This window comes from Neopsephotus bourkii, unplaced genomic scaffold (assembly GCF_033783945.1).
Source record: "Neopsephotus bourkii isolate Nb327-2 ecotype Australia unplaced genomic scaffold, CSIRO-AGI_Nbou_v1 NB_994, whole genome shotgun sequence".
Classification (NCBI taxonomy): domain Eukaryota; kingdom Metazoa; phylum Chordata; class Aves; order Psittaciformes; family Psittacidae; genus Neopsephotus; species Neopsephotus bourkii.
In genome coordinates, this window is record NW_026901486.1 from 3491926 (window position 1) to 3512731 (window position 20806).

Below are 20806 nucleotides of genomic sequence, written 5' to 3' on the forward strand. Positions count from 1 at the left end.
GGCAGCGGGTGGGCAGCTTTCCGGGGACCGGGGCTATGGAAAAGCCGCCCAAGCGGGCCGGGAGCAGTACGGGGTTTGTTTACCCTTGGGGGCCGTGTATCGCAGCACGCTTATCCCCCGCCGCGCCGAGAAGGTCACGCAGGCCGTGTGCGCTGAGGGGTCGCTGCCGGACGGAGCGCGCTGGTACCTCATGAAGCCGTCCTCAGGCGGGTAGCTCAATGCGGCCAGCTCAATGCGGCCAATGAGCACGTAACGGTGACCCTAAGTACTGTATGCTGCTAGCTAACAGTGTGTGCAACAACGTTCTTTCACGTTCTGGGACAAAATCTGGCATTTATACTGGTGTTAAATACTGCTTAGCTGCAGTTCTTTCACTGTATAAATGGGCATTGCTTGTGAATCTTGAGATGTGACACCAGAAATACCTACCTTTCCTGTGGAGCTAAGGTTTTTTGTTAGAAAATATTACATGCATGAGTCAGCTAGTGCTGGTTAATAGTTTGGCTACAGGTAGCACATTATTCTTCAAATACCAGCATTAGGATCTTTCATCAAATATTTCAGTACTGTTAATACAGTATTAAATAGTAGCATTCATTTATTTTTTTTAACTGTAGGGATGGATGCAGGACATAAGCAGAAACTGCAAGTTAATCTGATGCTATTTAGAAAGCTGTGTATGTGAGGTTTGGGTGTTAATGCCTTCCTTGTTCTAAAAAGGTGAAGGCGAAGCTCCTGGAGCTGTTCTCAACAAGATGGCTGACATGCCATCAACAAGATGGCTGCCTCAAGGACAGGGCTCAGAGGTGACAAGGGTGTCATGGTTGCTACCTCTTTATGTTTCACAGGGTATTTATAATGTCCAGGTTTGTTCACCTACACACCCACATAAGCCCCAAAGAAAATAGGTACTGTTTAACTTTATGTGTAAAGGGTTGCAGAAGCTTCAGGTTTGAGCCAAAACATGAGTGAAAGATCATCACTTAGCAGGAAACAGTAAGTGTGTGCAGTCATTCTTTCATGCTTGAGGCTTGGCAAATTCAGGAAATTAATTAGTGATATGTTCAGGTTATTTTATATACTTGAAGAAAATAATCAGGGTTTCTCCTAAGGATGAAAAATTGATTAGAGTTATATTAATATTGTCAACTCAAAAGAATGTGAAGATGGAATATGGGATTGACCAGATCTTAAAAACCAGGACACCCTTTTCTCACATCTTATGACTGTGTTAGCTACAGAAACACGAGTGTTGTTTAAATTTAGTGATTATTTAAAATTAACTGGCATTATTATGTACTTATTATCAGATCTACCCTTAAAATGTTAAGGCACCCTTATGCATTGCAGGATATTTAGCCGGTTGCTTGCTTTCTGAGTATTTCAGTACGCAGTGCATTTAAATGGTTAAAATTACTTCAGATGTGCAGCTTAACAATGGTGCTTTAATATGGCAATCTTAAAAGAAAAAAAGCAAACAACAACAACAAAGAAATCTTCCCAATTACACATTTCTCTCACTAGACTGGATTTGTAGCCTTCTCTTGTTATTCTTTTTTTCTTTCTGGTTGGCTGATAACAAAACCAAATGAAATGGGGCAACTAATGGCAGTTCCTCTAACAAAGCTGCTTAATTATGTAGAAACATTATATGAAGCCTATACAAGAAGAATAATATGCTCTGAAGTCATTAAACTATTGACAAGAGATTTCAGACAGCAAACAGATGATTACAGAGGTCTCAATACATTTATGCAGACAAGTAACCAGTCTTTCAATAGTTTCATTAAATTCATTAGTATTCAGGGTAGCAGACAATGTAGATGCATGAGCCTTTTCAGAGCTGAATCCGTTATGTTTTTGTACAGTCTTTTGTTCCAGATTTGTTTATACCTGGGAAGTTACATGGTTTCCTACCATATATGAAAAGGAATGATAATACACTTTGTGAGTATTTCCTAAACGGATACTGTTCCAAAATACAAATTGATGTTTACATTTATCAAGCATTTGCTTAAGAAAAACCAAAGTATTAATAATTTTCAAGTAGTTGTGCAAATGTCTCCTGAAATGGCCCAGTGATACACAGACCTTGCATGCAAGTCATTTGTTGTAAAGAAACACATCTTTCACACCATCCACACCAACAGCCTGCGAGTTCACAAAGAAAACACTCATCCACAGGATAAAACACAATACACACAATTAACTTAAGCTGCTATGGCCATTTTAGACCTGGTTCTTAAAGCAACCATGTCGTTTGGAAAAGTTGTCAGCCATCTTACTGAAAAATGTGCTTTCTAGCAGGACTAAAAGGAAGACATACAAATCCCTTCTTTTATATGGATTTAATAAGGATCTGAGAATGATTAAAATAAGGGTGTTTTTTTTAAGAATAAGATTATTTTTTAGTATTGAACATTAAAAGTCCCCCCCCCAATTCCAAATAGAGGCAAAAGCAAGGTGAGAGTTGTCTAAACAATTACAAAGCAAACTCCAACAGGAAATTGCGGTGTCTGCCATAGGCTGTGGAAATACTGAAACATGTATTTTATTGACACATGAGCACAGCCCAGTGCTATGAAAAAGGCAAGAATGTTTTTCTTGTCTAAAAGAGGTATGTGAGTAAGACCTACAAAAGCACAGAATATGCCTGCGTCAGTGCATTACTTGCACAGACATGAAAAAGGAGCAGCGGAACCGATAATTCATTGAGGAAGTTTAGAGATCATAGTATCACAGAATGGTTTGTGTTGGAAGGGACCTTAAGGATCATCTAGTTCCAACTCCTTCCCCCCTCCCTCTAGATCTGTCTAGAAACTGAGGGGCAAATGTCAGTATGAACAGGGAGCAAAACTAGAAGGTATGCAGGGAGCAAAACTAGAACTATGTGTGCAGTGTTCTTTCAGAAAATCTCTATTTCATGGCACAGCCGATTAAATAGTTGCATGAAATTCAGATCTGCTGTTGTCCTTTCCTTCTTCCCTCCACCATCTAACGAGCTCTCAAGGGTGGCAGGCAGATGCATATGGGAAGTGGGATTCCTTTGTGACCTGCAGAGTTGGAAGGGGCGCCCCTCCACGCTCACCACGGTTGTTACCCCTTCCCTGAGGTCATGTCCCAGGAAGCACTTCCTAGATCCTGTTGATTTTTTTTGGAGGATGGATAACGGGACCCCTCCTCCCAGCTTCAGCCATAGGGCCAGTTAGTTGCCCTATAGCTTGTGAAAGTGGCTGTGTAACATTACCAGATGTGTGGCGCTTCTGGCGGAACCACCGTGCTCAGTACACAAATGGCCTCCATTCCCTGTTAACTGGGTGAGATAAGGCACAGGGGGTGGAGAGGAAGGAGGTGGAATGCCTGATGCTGTGGGCTGTAAGTGGGAGGAGATGGGAGCATAATTAGTGTTTGATGAGACAGGAGATGGCTTTGCCATTTCTCTGCTGCAACATCATGTTTGTGAACACAGAGTGATTCTCTAAGCTACGTAGCGGTCCAGGGTCCATATACTGTATTTAAAAGCAGGATTATGCTTTTAGTCTGTAGAATCTGTTTCCATGGCAATCCCCAGGTTGTCTCTTTGAATAGGTTTAACAATGTGGGATTAACCTCATCTTTATTCACCGCTGTTCAGTGTAAATCTGAAAAAAGGGGGGGAAAAAAAGACATTACTATGTAGCAAGTTGCATTAAGTTTCCACTCAAAGGGGAAAAAAAAAACAAAACACCAACCAACAGATTATTAGTAGTTCTTTGAAAAATACTTCCATTCATCACCACAGAGTTTTAGGAGAGACTTGTGGGATCCTGAAGCCTGTTGTTCTGTAAATGTTAAAACCCAAAGGTAAAAGTTCAAGTGGTCGCTGGATTACAGACTTGCTCTGTCTGTAGGTCCAGGTCACAAGTTCACTCCTGTCTGTTAGTGCTCCAAACCCAAGCTGCAGTGGCTGCACGTTAGCGACAGCACAGAAACAATCTGCCTTGGGTGCCTTTCAAACAATGCAGTGAAAAACTACTCAGAGATTGCCTTGACAGTAATAACGTGCTGTAAACAGTCGTTCCAGATCCAAGGATAATTAGCTGCTCAAATGGTAGTCAAAAAAAAAGGGGGGGGGAGGGTATTTTAAAAGATTGCATAAGATCGACCCAAATTAGCAATACAAAATAGCGTATTAGGTTGTCATTAATTACATTTGACGTGCAGGCAGACGGGGAGAGCACGACTGGGAGAGCACAAACAGATAATTTTGAACATCTTTTCAAATTGAGGAAAAAGGAGCATTTGCAGCTCCCTAGTGGAAGCCCGACAGATTCTAGTTTTAACCAGCAGATGGAGCTTACGTGAAACAAACAAGCGGAAAAGATGCATAATCATGGCACAATGCTGTGTTTTGGGGTGCTGCTGTTTGCAGGACTGGAGGAGGACATGGGGAAAAAGCTAGAAGGTTCTGGCCAAGGCAGGATTGAGCAGAGGAGGGAGGGCGGGCAGTGTCCAGGCTGTACATGTAGAAAAAGGGAAGAACGGAGTTGTAACTAAACTGATTCAGACTTTGAGAAATACAGAAATACAAAAGGAGTCTCTAGGCTTAAAAAGACACCTGTTAATGCAGCTGATACGAGAAGGTCTGAGATCGTGCTTTGAAATTACCAATCCTATATTTAAGATAACCTATTTCACCTCCAAATGCCCTCTTCCCACCCATCCTGGATTGTGTAGACCTGATCCTGCACTCCTTATGTATCTCCTGAAGTCAGCCAGTATTACAGGAGTGCTGGAACAACAGGAGGTACCTTTAAACCAGAGACACCTTTCTGTGTCCATGAAATAAACAGCAGAAGGTCAGCACACCAATTCAGGAGATTTTTTTACAAGTTTATGCTAAAAAAAGCTATTTCCGAGGGCCATTTTAGTGCCAATAACATAACTTTCTATAGCAATTTGGCAAGGCTGAGGCTCCTTGTGATAAGCAGTGGTTTAGAGGGGGCAGGATTACAGCCAGCACATGCACACAGCTGTATGACTTGGTAGCAGGCAAAATGCTATGTAGTCCCATTGTCCACCAGGCATATTTGGGCTTTGTCTGCCTCTAAGGAGGCAATCAACACTAAGCATTGCTGTTAAAAGATTGAAGATGGAAAGGTTGATTTGCTGAAGCCTGATGCTTAAAATTCCTGTTCTCAATTTAGCCCTCTTGGGCCTCAGCTGTTGTTACATCTTTCTTCCTGGTTTTGCTGCTGATCTTATCAGTCCTGGCCCATATTTTTCCCTAACAATCAGCCGGAATGACCCTACCAGAATAGTCTTTCCAACCTTTGAATCGCTCTCTCTTGTTTACCTTTCAGCTTTAAACTTTCTACCTTACATAATCCAGACCAAGCCTGTAGCACAGATCTCACACTTTTTTATCCTGTTCTCCTTGACCTGACTAACACTCTCATCTTCCGTGCTGCCATACAATGACCTCCCCATTCCAGCATGCAAGCCCACAGCCCCTCCTTTATTCAAGTCAAAGAGCTGCTTTTCTCAAGAGGCCTCCCCATGGAGATAATGAAAAGCAGATTAAGAGATTTAAAAAAGGAGTTGGCTCTTTTGGAATGGTCAGTGCACTTTCCCTTTCTATAACCATCCCCTGTACTGTAAATTTTCCAAATCAGTGTTTGTCTGAATGTCTGTGCCTTGACCTTAGCAGGACCTAAGCTGTTGGGCCCCAATCTTATGCATGCATGCTTATGCCTTGTCCCCTCTGCTGTCAGTGACATTCACAGACAGCGTGGTAAAGGAACAAGCACATTTATGTAATAAAACCAAATCTGGCATATATTCTTGCAAAATAATACCGTAAAAGTGTTGGGAAGGGCTAAAAGTTAACATTTTGATCCTTGTTCTTCTGACACAGGAAGAATGGCCACCTCTAAGGCAAGTGAAGGGGCCGCTCTGTTGACAACACTTTGTTTTTGGACTGATTTGTGGGTATATGAGAATCTTGAGGGGAAATACCTGGTAAAATGTGATGTGAAGCTATAGAAAAATAACAAAGAGCCATCAGCACAAGTACATCCCAGTGGTGCTTTGCCAGTATCCTGCCTTTTTCTTAAGCAGCTGAATTTCAGGCATCAGAAACAGAAGACGCTTTGTCTGGGCTTTCCCATGTAATCAGCAACCTCTCTCCTGCCTGTCTTAGGGCTCTATTCACTTTATTACTATTAGAGTATCCCCTAGAGACAGACTTAGGAGGCATTCACCCCCAAACGTCCTGTTACCTTAAAGCCATTAGTTGTTTTCTCAGCAATGCATTACATGCTTTAATCCTGGTTATGTGAGAGTATGAAATGTGGCTTGCAAGTTGTATGTGTATAGAAGAAAATACAAAGTTGACATAAAAGAGCTTTACTGTTGGGTTTGATCATTATCCAGGGGAAGTAAAGTCCCCATACCAGGCACTTTCCTCTGAAAGCAATTTCAAGAGGGAACTTTGAGTAGAAACTGAAGCCTTAGCTGGGGGTTGCAAATATCTGGCAGTTCATCAGCTGGATAGAATGAGGGGAATTCACTAGACCTAATCTGAGCAACAGGTAGAAGTAAGTCATCAAGACTGCTCATCAGTCAGGGTGAAGAGGCCCACACTCATTCCAGTATGACATATATCAATCATTTTCTGGTTTAATCATTAAATCAACAGCTGAAAGAGGAAGTACACCCAACTGATATCAACAAAGAGACTCCATTCCCCTTTGGCTCAGCTAGCAGTGCTTTCCTGTTGTGCCAAAGGAACAACCTCCTCCCCTTTCCGAGGCCTCTCCTCCCAAGGAACAGTCATCTAACTCTCCCTGAGCGGGAAGCCTCTTTCAGCATGCCAGCTGGGAATCAGGGCCCTGGGCTCAGTCCCAGCACCTGTGCCTAGTTTTCTTACAGAGCACAGCCAGCTGCTCTTCTAGGTCTGCAAATGTCCTCTATACCCTGTTTCTTTTCATTTCTGTGTATTCCTTTGGCTGAGCAATGCAAATGTGTTGCTTAGATTTGGGTTTTTGCAAATGCACTATTTTACATTTACCTTAACTTGGTCAGTGTTAAGGATCATCTCAGGGTACTGACAAATGGAGCCGTGTTTTCAGTAATCCTTAAACCAGAGTTGTTGAAACAGTAGTGCCCAGAACCCCAGTATATATCCATATTTCTGAGGGAATTTGAAGGTGAGCAGGATATAACTGCACACCACTTGGAAACTAGTGACATGGGGATTGGGAGGAAGGAGTGTTTTTGATGACTGGTGTTTGTCAGCGAACTTTTCTGGCAATTATACATGGTAGTAGAGAATATAGTTGACCATGAGGGTTCACAGGCCTTAGATAATTGTTTTGGCTCTGACTTAGTTCACAGCACGTTAGAGTAGTCATTTCTGTCTGTGACACCGAACTATCAACTGCAAACTTCCTGTGTGGAAATAATTATGCATCTTTTCCGAGTCTGCATTAGATTCTTACTTATCCAACAGCTCTTATGCAGAGGGGCAAGGTTAGAATTAAGAGAAGATCGTTGTCACTGCTAATAGCTTGGCTCTGAAAAGCCTTCATATCATTCAAAAATCCTAGTATAAACAGGAGCCAGACTGGGGCTTGTATTCTGTGCTGCAACAGGAAGGGGACACATAGAGGTCTGGACAATAATGAAGGTGGGAGGAAAGTGAGTAGAAAATGGTTATCACTGCTCATAATACTGTACATATTCAATCAGTTTATCTGGAAGCAGGGTTTAAAAAAGAACAGAAGGAAATACATTTTCATATGAACTCGTTGCCACAGGATGTTTTAAAACCCATAAATAAATAGGTTCAAAAAGGAAATAGACATAGTCAAGAGAGCTAGGCTTAATGAAGTCTGTGACACATTCTCATCTAGATGCAGTTCTGGTTTGGAAGTTAGGAAGTCTCTAACCTACTGATTTTCTGATGCAGGAATGACACACATGGGTAAGAGCTACTTTTCCTATGTTCTGTTTCCAATTCTGAGCATCCATTGCTACTTCCCTTCTTGGTTTCCCTTGAGGAAAGGATGTGCCTGAGCCTGCTTTGAATTATAAGTCTTCTCCATTCTGCTTAGATAAAGGTGAGAATAAGAAACCATAAACGCCCATGGGCAGGTAAGGAAGACCATAGGATATGAGTCCTAAATTGGAACTGAGGAGGTGTGTGAAGGGTCACTGTTGGTGGGTTTTGAGGCACTTGACTTGAGGTGTGCATGGCCTGCCCCATGCTGGGAGGCTGTGGCAGTTCAGTTAGTCCTAGACAAGCATAACACTGTTTCTGCCATCCTTACAACTTGAGGTGATGCTATCACCAACAAACAGGTTAATAGAGGTGGGGAGTTTATAAATAGAAGTGTAATGAAAGCCAGGTCAGAGAGGGAAGGGATTTCAGTCCAGTTGGGAACTTGCACAGAACTTTGCAGCATGAAACTCTACCAGGGTGGGGGAACTCGGATCTTCTCTGGGTTTCTTACCACAGTTTCCTCTTTGGTCTTTACAAAGCCCAACTTCTGCCATAATCCACCTGGCAACAAATTACAGTCTATCTCCCTCTAGTGGGTAAGTGCCCATGAAAGCCACGAGGACATGTGCGTTGCAAATTTGCCTTGCACTTGCTTACCATTATCATCTTTCTTTGGTTTGCTTTCTTTTCTTCTGTGATCTTCCTCACAAATGCATTCAGTTCTTTCTTGACACCATCTAACCATCATGTTTACTCTTCCTACATTTTGGCCTACGTGAGGAGTTAGGCTCTTTAAGGGGTTTCTATTTGATGTAAGTGGAAATGAAAGTAAAGAAACTGCCCAGGAATGAATTTAAAATTAAACATTCTAGAGATGGGTGGTGTTTGCACAGAGGCACATGTGCAACCCCCGGTAAGATGGAGACTTAGCAATCTGGGGAAAAGAAAACCCTAAAGACCTGCCTTAGATATGTTCATGTGGTTGGTAATTTAATATGTGGAGTCAGTCAGAAGAAGTTTACAGTTGGGTTTTCTTATCCTTAAAGTTGATTTATTTCGGTGGAAAATCTTCTGCACTCTGGCTTAGTAGTTTCCTTGCTTTGCATTTGTTGTGACATTACCAAAATATTAAGAGCAAAATACATAAGCCAGCTGTGGTATATCTGAAGTTAGCTGTCTAACAGCAACAGTTAACTACAAAAGTATTCCCAGAGCAGAGCTGACATTAATTGAGAAAGATAGTGCTCTCAAATATGTCGAGACAAGATACCAGAAGAAATTGCTTTAACAAGACCATGTCTTTTGTCCATGGAACTTCAGTTCTCTCCTTTGCAGAACACATAGGCTGGTTCCTACTGCTGTTACCCCATTGAGATCAATGGAAGTATATTAGGGATGATTCTTAAAGGTGTTTCTTTCTTTGACTACTCTTAAGTTTTTTGTCTGGTTAAGTGCATTTCAGACAACAAGATAAACAAGCCAGTATTGTCCAAATGAAAAATGACACATCTGGTTGAAAGGAATTCTTTAGGTAGGCTTTGATAGTAACACATTTCTGGAGTGATAGTAGGCTTTGTATTAATCATTGCCTGTTATTTTTGTTTAAAACTTTAAATTATCTAAATAAAACAACAGGAAATACATCTTGCTCCAGCCCAGGTATTTTCCAGATTCTTTGAGGCATTGACCTTTTTCTCAGTTCCCTCTGTAACAGTGTTCCTCGAAAGTTACTAATTAGAATCCCAATAAATTCTTTATTATGGCAAACTTCAGTATCAAAACAGAGAATGAATGAAATGAAAACAAACTGGTATTTAACTGAAACAAAGTGTGATCATGGTTATTTGTTCAGAGCAAATCCTGCCCCTACTAACAAGTATGCAATCTGTATGTCTACATTATTTTGTGAAACAGCATCACACAAAAATAATGTTTCTATATAGTATAGCAGGATTATCAAGAGTTATTTTATTTACATGGATAAAAAAAATCTGTAGCTTTTACTCCCTTTATAACAGAGATGTCAACATAACTAATTTCATTTCACTGTAATAAAGATGAAATGAATTCCAATCCTGCTCCTATCTCAGTAACAACATATTTTTATTCAGCTGAGACATTTCATAAACCTGCTGAAGGTAAGAACTGCAGATGGCGCAGAGACAGGATATGGAGGCAGGGAGAAGGTACTGCAGAAGAAACGTACGGATCTTTGTCTCCAGAGCTTCACTTGCATTGATGTACAGGACAAAAAGAACCCAGTGACAATCAGCTTTCCAGACCAGCTTGTAGAGCTGACAGTAAGAAAATGTTCTTTTGCTTCCAAATTGAGTACGTTTGTTCTAGAATTTATTAAGACACTGTAAACAAAGAAACTTACAGTGCCACATCCTGTTCTTTATTTATGTTGGATGAGGGCTTCATCTGGCATAACGGAAACTAGAACGACTGCACTGGGCTAAACCAAAGGCCTGTGAGCCCCTTTATCCAGTCTCTGGTCATAGTCAGAAAGGAATGCTTATGGAAAGAGCATGAGAAATAGGGCAAGCATAGTGTTGCTGCCATTAGCCTGCTCTGCCTGCAGCAGCGGCTGTTGTATTTCATCGCTGTGATAAACACAGAAGATAGTCTAGTGGTCTGAGCACAGAGCTGGGAGCTATGAATCTGAGTGTTTCAGTCGTGCCTCTGTCACCAAGGTTACTTCTATACTGCTGTGTCCCAGCTCATGTGCGTGTGTGCTTGTGGCAAACCTGTTTTCCATCCTCCGCACTGCAGAGGCACACATACCCCACACTCATGTACCCACGCTCACATTCATGCTGCAGTTGGCCAGGTCTGGTGTTAACAGTTTGGAGAGATTTGTTCTTCCCTAATGAGCTGCTTAACATCTGTGACTGTTTCCTAAAGAGCTACATAATATCCCAGTGCATTTCTTACTGTGCCCCTTTATCTTTCCCCCATTCCTTCTGGTTCCTCTAGTTTTCATGTAGTTATCACATTCCATCTTTGCGGCTCTTGCGATTTCTCTTAGGCTTGTCATCCCTCACTTCTCAGACCCGAGAAAAGTAGGCTCAGTGAGTGTGAAAATTGCAGATGTTTTCCCCAAATTTGTAGCCCAATTACAGGGCTCCATGTTACCTCTATCAGGTAACATGGAGGGGCTGACTCTTTCAAATGACCCAGCTAAAGCTGCTTGTGGAAAGATGATGCTGTTACATTTCCAGTACAATCAGAAAGATAATGCTTAAGTCACCTCCTTAAATATTTTGTTTATAAACTATGCTCTACTTTGCTTCAGGACTAACTCTGCAACTCCCAGCACCATCAGATCACACCTGAATGGACTCTCACAAACCAAATCCATCAGCTGCAGGCCCATGTCTGGTGAGCTCACAACTTCACCACTGCTCTTGAAACTCTGCTGCCTCTTCAACTGTCTCTTCCAGTGCAACCATTGTTCCCACCTCCACTGGTCTGCTTTCCCTTCCGGAACATGATGTGGAGGACTGCAGGTTCCATATTACTCAGAACATCACAAAGCAGGCAGGTAGGGAGTTACCAGAATTTCTGTTTCCATCTTTAACTTGGGCATGGCCTTATTTCTGCAAGGTGATCCAAGCTGCCTGGATGGAAGGGCAGGTTTGAGGAATGTCTTCCCAGGTCCTTGCACCTCAGGTTGAGCAGAACCCTGGAGAGCTCCTCCTCCTCCCTGTGGCCTCCAGCTGCGCTGCTGCACAGAGCAGGGGTGCACAGAAACTAGAGTAAGCCACATGCAAATCAGTGGTAACCAAATATGCCTAACCCAGGAGGAAGCTGGTGGGAAGAGCAGTCAGTGAAAGGTTAATAAACAAGCAAGCAAATAGGCTGGAATATACAGGCCCTGGTATATTGACATGTCAGTGGAGGGCTGTGTATAGTAAATAAATAAACATGCTTTAGCTGTTTCCTCAGGGTGAAGTGAGTAGAAGTGTGTTTAAAGAGTAACACTTGCTTTATGCAGTCCTGCAAGCACAGGTTCAATATATATATTAGGAAGTATTTATAGGTCGTATATGTGAATGATCAAGGAATTTAGGCAACTTGAATAATCAGCAGCATACATCAAATCCCATGAGTCTGATCCCAATTCCAAGTTCCTCACTTCTCAGTGTTACAAATTAAAAGGCAATTAAAATGGCTACTTAGCTACATTATGTTATTGTGAGCAGCATCAATTGTCACGTATTTTAACTATGAAAAGTGATGTGAATTGTTAGGCATTACTACCCAGGTAAAATTACACCCCAGTGTTAAGAATACATAACAGTATATCATTAACTTCTTTCATGTGATAGCTTTGATAGTGATACATTTTTCTTTTACATTTCTACTACAAGACCTTTGTTATTACTTTGTTCATTAAAATTCTCTCTGCAATAAAGATGATTCAATGATTTTGCAAACCAGTCTCATCCTTAGAATGTTATAATTTGGGAACTTCAAGGCTTCCCAACACAGACCCCTGTATATGTGTCATATATCGCATTGCAGATTTCATCCAATAGCGGAAAATGTACGCTGAATGCAATATCATCTTATCAGTATTCTAACACCATAAGCTTTCTCACTGCAAGCAGGGTACTGTTCATTACAATGAAACTGAAAATGGAATAACTGAAGGATTGATTTATATGACCTTCGCTTAGGAATGTTCTAATTCTGACATAATCTCTCTGTCTGAAATTCTAAACACTGTATAATTCTGATTTATTACCCTTAAAAGAAAGAGCTTAGATCTATAGATCAACTGAATACCTAGCATGAAAAAGAGTGGTGCAACAGCTCAGGAAGAAAATGCAGATTGATCATGTGACTTAACTCCAAACATTGTCTCAGCCAGCAAATCCAAGAACAGGGCTGAAAGCAAGTGGAAAAACATGATGTGGATGTTTTCACAAATCCCCTCCATCACTCGGAAATCTCTCTTGGTTATATGTATATTTGTATAGCAAAGATAAGAGCATGTTAATAAGTTAAAGAATGAACCGATCTGTTTACTGGAAGTTGCAGGGAATGTTTATTAAAACAGCTAATTTATAGCAAAACAGGGCCAGAGCTTGAGCCCAATATGTTACACAAAGGCTGCTTTACCAGGCAGCTGTCTTCCTCCCACACCAGCACTATACCTGTTCCGTGCTACTCTGTCCTAGTATCTGCTTGCCACAGGGGCCAGGAGAAGCCTTGTGGCATGAGAGTACGTTAGACCTGTCTCTGACTGCTAGGAGGTGAAAGCTAGAGCAGCCCTACGGTGTGCTGCTCAAAAATAATAGCTGATACCTTTAAAACAAAGTACCTGGATCTAAATCAAGTAGAATCTGAACTGAAAAGTGAATCAGGTTGGTTCTCACTTCCTGTATTATTTTGGTGAGGTAAAGAGAGCGATTAGAACAAAGAACAGATACAAACTATTCACAATGAACTGGTTGATAAATATACATTAAAAGCCCAATGAACACGTTAATACCTTTCATAATTAAAATGAACAGGTCATCTAATTTTAAGTGGACTAAGAAACAGAAACCTGCCCCCAACCCGAGCCTTTTTCTTTTCTTAGTGTTGGGTGAAATGAATGTTTGCCTGCTTTCCTCCTGCACACTCAGGTCCCAGTTCCCATTTAGCCACTTCCTAGTCCTGTTTTGGACAAACCTTTATCTTACCACCCTTCTCTTGAAAATCCTTCCTCTCCAGAGTACTCAGCATCCTCCTCTCTCACACTATCCACCTTTTACAAGTGGTATCTGATCAATCTTACTTTATCCTGGGCAGAAAATGGAAGGGTTTATTGAAGGAAAAAAAGCTTTTCAGTCAGTGCATTTTGTGGCTCGTATGAACACATTGTTTAATCCTAGCAGATGGTAGTCTCCTCCATGCAGGAATATTCACCTGCCTCACTGTATTGCACAATGCTAGTCCAAGCACATTATTCTCACCTATGAATGGACCTGTTCCTTATTACTCCCAAAGATCAAACATTACACAGTGCCTCCAGTATTTTTCACTTGCTGACAGTCTGAGCTACAGCTACTGCAGACACTGTAAAAGCACTATGGCCTTGGAGAGATTATTCCTTCCTTCCTGAACACGTTAGAGTGCATATACCACGAACTGAATTTGCGCTTAGGGACAGCAGGAAGTGCCTGATTCGTTTTATGTATTTGTAGATAGGAAATCTACAAATGTGGGGGGAGGGAGAGAAAATAAAGAGAAAATGAAAAAAAAAAAGAAAAAAGAAAGGACTTTGGTGGAATCAATTTTAGGACATTTATTCCCTCAGCTCTATGGGCACAGTTTTCAAAAGTAATAAAAACCGAGTAATAAAGTAAATTATTTATATCAAAACCTGTCTCCTACTAGAACGACATAAAGGCCTGAAAGCAGTGGACAAAAGAGGAAAAAAACCTGTATATTATTTTTATAATCAATTAGCACCATAATTATATATGGTGCATATCGACATATATGAATACAATACAGACAATATTTGATTCTTTGGACTGGAAAACTTAATGTAAAGCCCTGTTCTGCAGAGCAATCCTGGCATGTCTGATTTTCAGCATGAGCTGTTTATTGAATTCTCAAATGACTGTATTTATCGGTAGGAAAATCAAAACAGCAGAGGAAGTAATATAGTCTTAGATTTCCCAATGGTGAATTCATTAGCAGAGGCAATTCTCGTCTCAGCCTGGTATCTCATCCACCAGACAGCACTCACTTCCCAGTGTAATGACAGATGATGGTAAAAGCTTAGCAGTGTTTTGTTATGCTGGTAAAGCAGATAGGGATGGGAGTGAAGAGCACCACGGTATCTTCCTTGACCAATGGAAAACCATTAAGTAGGAGAGATTAAGAACTGGACTCTATAAGGATGATTATCGTTACCCTCAACAACTATAAAAAGCTCCAAGTCAAATGGTTCTGACTCACTTGTTGAAGGGTAGTAGCATCTGTGGAGGAAATTCTGCATAAGAGCTGTCACTGGTGGCTAATCCCTCTGGAGCAGGTGCACAGAAGTTTGCCAGTCCCACATCAGAGCAGAGCTAGGAGCCAGGGGATCCAGCTCATAAAAGAAATGCCCAGTTGGAAAAGAGGTGGAACAAAAGAAGAAAGGGCACTGTCTGCCTTGGCATCTCTCCTGAGTGGCTTCCACTTGTAAAGTCTTGGTGCCTAGTAGAATTTGGAAGCCTTTCTCCACTCAGTGCACGTCAGTGGTAACACCCTACTTATCCTTCCCCAGTGTGAAGTTCTCCTGGGCCACAGCAGCAACTCTTGAGTGAAGTACTTTGGCAGCTCCTGTGTTTGTAATAAGTTCATCAGTTTCTGTATAAACTGGTGACTGTTAATATTTTAAAATATCAGTAGAATTCATGAGCACAGATCAGCCTAACCTGATGAAGGCCAAAGAACATTTATTGAGCCCTTTCAGGACAGCAGGCAGAAATACTGCAAAACTTGACTTTCAAATGAATGAGCAAGGAGCACAGACTCAAAAATCTCAGCTCTGGTAGATGCTGAACCCAGAGTCATTTGATCTGCAGTAGCACTTGGGTGCCTGAGGTGGTCAGCTGAAGCAGAAGAAACCCTTGTTGACAATTATTGCCCTTCTTCAACTAGTCCAAAATTTTGGCTTTTCAGTAAGAAAAACATTTTCTTACATTATGAGTAATACAAATAAAATAATACAAAGTCTTTTCATTGATTCACATACTCCTGTTATAAATCACGTTGCAGTGTCAGAGAGGATCCTATCATCAGACCTGCAGTAGACAGAAGGAAAGACTTCTGAAATACAACATACCTTTCAGTCTAATATTTCTGCCTGATTAAGGTAATTCCATTGATGAAGAGTCTGTCACAGTTTGATTATGATTACAATTTATTGTAAACTTGTTGTATTCATTATTAACCTGAGCTGTAAAAATATTAATATCAGTAATTATTGAATTTGAGAACAATGGGGGGGGGAAGGAAAAAGAGGGAAATGAAGCTGATTAAATGTAAATGTCTGGCTCCCATCGATTGCCAATAGCTACCAGTGTTAAATTAAGAAGTGATTTTATTGTCTTCTGACGCCAAGCTCAGCCATACTCCATTCAATAACCAATAATTTAGGTCTTTGAGTTAATAATAATTACAATAAAGCTATTCTCCACTTTCTGGCATACTGTGTTTATTTTGGGATATTAACACAGCAATCCAAATACAACACGTAAGACTCCCTCAGGGCTTTCTGTCTCACATCCCAGTCCTTCTGTTTCTTTATAAGCTTTAACAGCCACAGTTATAAGAGATATAAATAGTCTGAAGCAGAAGAGAATCTCTCTTCCCTGACAGAATCTTTATTTACAACCTCTACAAACCGAAGCAGGTCAAATAGTCCCTTGCTGGCAGGTTAATAAGGCCCACCTGCCAAATAAACCCACTAGTGAACTCCACAGGGCCTACATAAATCCAAAGAGCTTGGACAAGAGAAGATTTTCTAAGAATCATACTGAGATGGGATGCTTATAGTTCAAAAGGCATTCAACTTTCAAACTCCAGAGTACTCTTCTTCCTGGCACATACTCACGGGTGTGTAAAAAGCTCGCAAAAAACATAAATCTCACCTTCAGAAGGCACCATAGTTTAATATTTCACTGTTGCTTACAGGACCCCTACATGCTGAGGGCTCCTGTACTGGTGCCATGCAAACATGTAAGACTTGTAAGCTGCTGCCCTTGAGAGTTTTTAAAGGCAAGTATAGCTGGGTCATAAATAATCGTAAAGATTTGATTTAAGATTTAACATACAGTTGATTTGCTGAAATGCCATGAAAAGGAAATGAAAATGTAGGATAACGGATTATTTAAGCTGACCTAGAAATTCATTTTCAGAAGCCACAGGATATTTTAAAATGTATATTGGAATTCTGTTCAGAGACCCGAGTTGCTCAAACACTACTCTTAGGTAAATGCTTTCCACTGAATCAATGACGACTTTATGTTCTTGCTTTCATCAGCTAGGCCCAGCCACTGGCCCTGCATGGGCATATCCACAGACCTTGCGAGAGCCTAGTCACTGTGTTTATGTTGCACCGGAAAAAGCATTTCCAAAGCATCCTTCAGATTTCTATTTGCTGTCTGTACAGTCAGCAAACTGGTAAATATGAGGACATGCCTCCTAATTTATTACACTTTAGGATGGCATCAGGCAGATGAATGCAGACAGCTGTGCTGCACTGGATTGTAGCTGGGCAGCAGAAGCTCTCTGGCCCAAAACTCTGAAGCAGGAGTTTGTGATCCGTTCAGGGAGGGAGTTAGTTTACCTTTGCATGCCAGGCTGAGAACTGCAGCAGTGCCCAAGCTGATTCACAAAGAGATCATATGTCCCAGCCTCAGAGGTGGCAGCAGTAATCAGGAAGGGCAATATGTGTGTGTAGGAAGCAGGGATCACAGGGCAAATTTTAACCAGCCAGTGGAAGTCTCATTAAGTTCTTCCATGTATCGTGAGGGACATGTCCATACCAGGCCTACAGGCTGTCTGCTGAGTGCGAAAATCCCTGGGGACAGGTTGCAGGCAAATCAGGGAGCACACAGAATGGCTTGCAGCTATTCATTCCTGCAGGTCTAGAGTGGGCTAGGCCAAACTCCCTGCAGGCACTGAGGATTACAGCTGCATAAAAGCAGACAGGATCGTAGGGCTTCAAAGAGGCAACTCACATACATAATGTTATGTACATATATTTGCCAGAGTGACTCCAAATATAACTCAAATGTCACAGTTTTACAAGTGTACATGATACAAGGAGCACATGTAGAATGTGCATTTAAGATGGTACACTGTCGCAAAGAATGTAGGTGCACTTTGAAGGACTCTCTGGCAGATCTTAAAGGTCTTTCCCAACCTGAATGATTCTGTGATCACCAGAGAGAATGTTCAGTTTCAGGTTCCAAGTATTTTAGGTGAGCTGCATGCTGTGAGTGATGTACTTTTAGTCAAAGGCTAACCCTCAATAAAGGGCTTCTGGGTGTGAGACAAAAGTTGGGGCTTTGAATCATAGACTAAACTCCTAAATTCCGAGTACCATTTAAGTGCTAATCTCTTACTTTGGATTAAGGCAGTTTATTCTTGCCCTGAAGAACCAGCTCACACCCAGAAGATGGATGTAACCTCAGCCTTTTAGCAAATACTGCATGCCCACTTGCTGTACCAGTTGCAAAAGAAGTGTGTCCAACACATGGTGGCTTGTGTCCATATGAAAATTGGTGTTATTAGCAAAATGGCACTAAAACCATGCCCAGCTTCAGTGTGAGACAACATAGAGTGGGTGAATCTTCATGTAGGCTGTCTCCTACACACTGGTCAAGCCCAGCACCTCTGCTGAGCACATTCTTCATTTGAATCACAGTTTAGTTCAGCTGCTGTAAATGCAGCTGAGATGGTCCAATGGTTTTCTGCTGTGCGTAAACTGGATGCAGATTTGGCACTGGAGCCAGAACTGCCACAGTGGGATCACTCTTGCTCATAAGGTTGAACTGATGTCAGTGAGCCACAGTGTAACTCCTGCAGGCAGCTCAGCAGCTGCCTTCCCCTCCCTGGTAGGGCTTGTTCACCAAGCAGGAGTGTCATAAAATGCCTGCACCGATTTGCAAAGCGTAAGCCCTGGCTTACATCAGTAACTGATGCAAACAAATATAGCTTAGAGGAGTGAGCATAGCAAGCTCAAGAATAGTGTAAGAACATGGTAAAATGTGCAAGGAACACGTCCAACTCCTTCCAGTTTTCACAGCAAAAGCATCACAGGTAATAATTTAGTATTTAGGGCCTGCATTTGCAAACCTGACTATCCTGTGCCTCAAACCCAGTTGTACTAGCCCTCATTTGTCAAGTACATTTGCATCTACTCAACACCAATATAAGACAAATGCAAGGCATCTCGTAGAAAGCCTCCAAACAGTTCTAAAACTCAGTGAGTATTTCTGAAAACATCTGTCAATGAGCATTTTTCTCAGGGCATATATATTGAGTAAATGGGATATGATCACAGCTACGATTTCTCAGTACAGGAAATTGCCAGCCACCAACATAATTAGAAACAGTTCATATGATCAAATTAATCATTCAAAAAAGAGCAATTACTGTTAACAGAATAATGGTATGCCTTAAAAAAAGAATGAAATTAACCTTTAGGACCGGCAGAGTTCCCCTCACCATTCTGTACTGAGGCAGCAAAGATTAATATATGTGCAGAATAAAACACTGGATTAGCACCTGCTGAAAACAGAAGTAGCATTATCTATCTGGCCTATTCAACCCTGAACAAACTTTATTCTTTGGCACTGGCATAGAGTGGAAATATCAACTCACTTCTCTGCCAAATGAAAAAAACAATCCCCTCAAGACTTCCATTGCCGTATAACTTACCACGTTGTATTTATCACTGAACAGTAATTGCGTGAAGATTAAACATAAGTCAGTAATTTGAAATGCAGCAGAATTAACATTCAAACCTACATTCCAGCTCCTCCAAAGCTGAGTTAGAGTTAAGTTTTAGCCTCAACAAGCTCAGATCTAGAAATGCATACCAAACATATTGCAAGAAAACTAGTTTTGCTCTGCAGTGCTAAACATTAATTCTGATTATGAATGTATTTCACTATTTATACTTATAAATGAGATTAAGTTTATGTTTATAAACACAGCAACATACTGTGCTATCAATAGATAGAAGAATTAATGTGTTTTGAATCCTCAAGCTGTGTGTTTCTACATAGATTAGATTTATTTTATTCTGAATGTCAGCAATGTTTAAATTAAGTCATACTGATGTCAAAGATAATTAGAGACATACAGCTTCTATAGATAAATTTATTACTACGCTTAAGTTACTTGTACCAGGCTGGAGCACGTTAACTGCTCAGAGCTGGTATACAGCTGGTTTTTATCATTTCAACACTGGAAAACAGCAGGGACATGCTCCTTAGTTTTTCCTTCTCCTGGCCTCTGCCTTCCCCTGAAGATGTATCCCATTCCCTCATGTCTTTGACTTTCCTCATTCTTTCACTCCCTCAATGACACTTCTTCCTTCTGCTCAGCAGAAATGATGCAAACAGAACTAGGTATTTGTGAGAAAAGTGGTATTTACTCCATTCTTTTCCCAATGGAAAATGTATCTGGTAAACAGACCAGTGTGTAACTTGTAGTATGAAAAAGATTCATATTTAACTGTATATTTTCAACTTTACCATTTCTTACTCAGAACAGTATTCAAGCTATAAGCTATAGTTGCATTTAGGGTGTCTCATTTGGACAGAGACTAATTCTGTTTGAAATTCTCTAAGCAGATAATTTTCCGTTCCCGAAGAATCAACATTCAATTAAAAAATACTATTACTCTGTTTTTACATGACACAAAACACACAAAAAGCCTGACAAGACTGAACCTTATCATTTTCAAGCTAATCTAAAAGTAAAAACAACTTTAATACACAATGCTGATTTTTTTTAAATAACCATTTGCAGTGAACTTTGGTTCAAATTAATTAGCAAATGGATGTGTTGGTTCTCAAGAACACATTTAGTACCATAATTTTGTGATGACTAAGCTATATTTAATATAAAATATTTTGAAATGCTGATTTAAGTTTTGTACTTCATTCACTCTTAATTCTGTATCAACAGCTTGCTGTCTTCATATTAAACAGCATGCAGGATGTTGCATGGCCAAAGACAAACACATACATGTTGGTGAGGCTTTTTCTGAACAGTCATGATAACACGTGGACTGACATGCTGAAGGATCCGTGA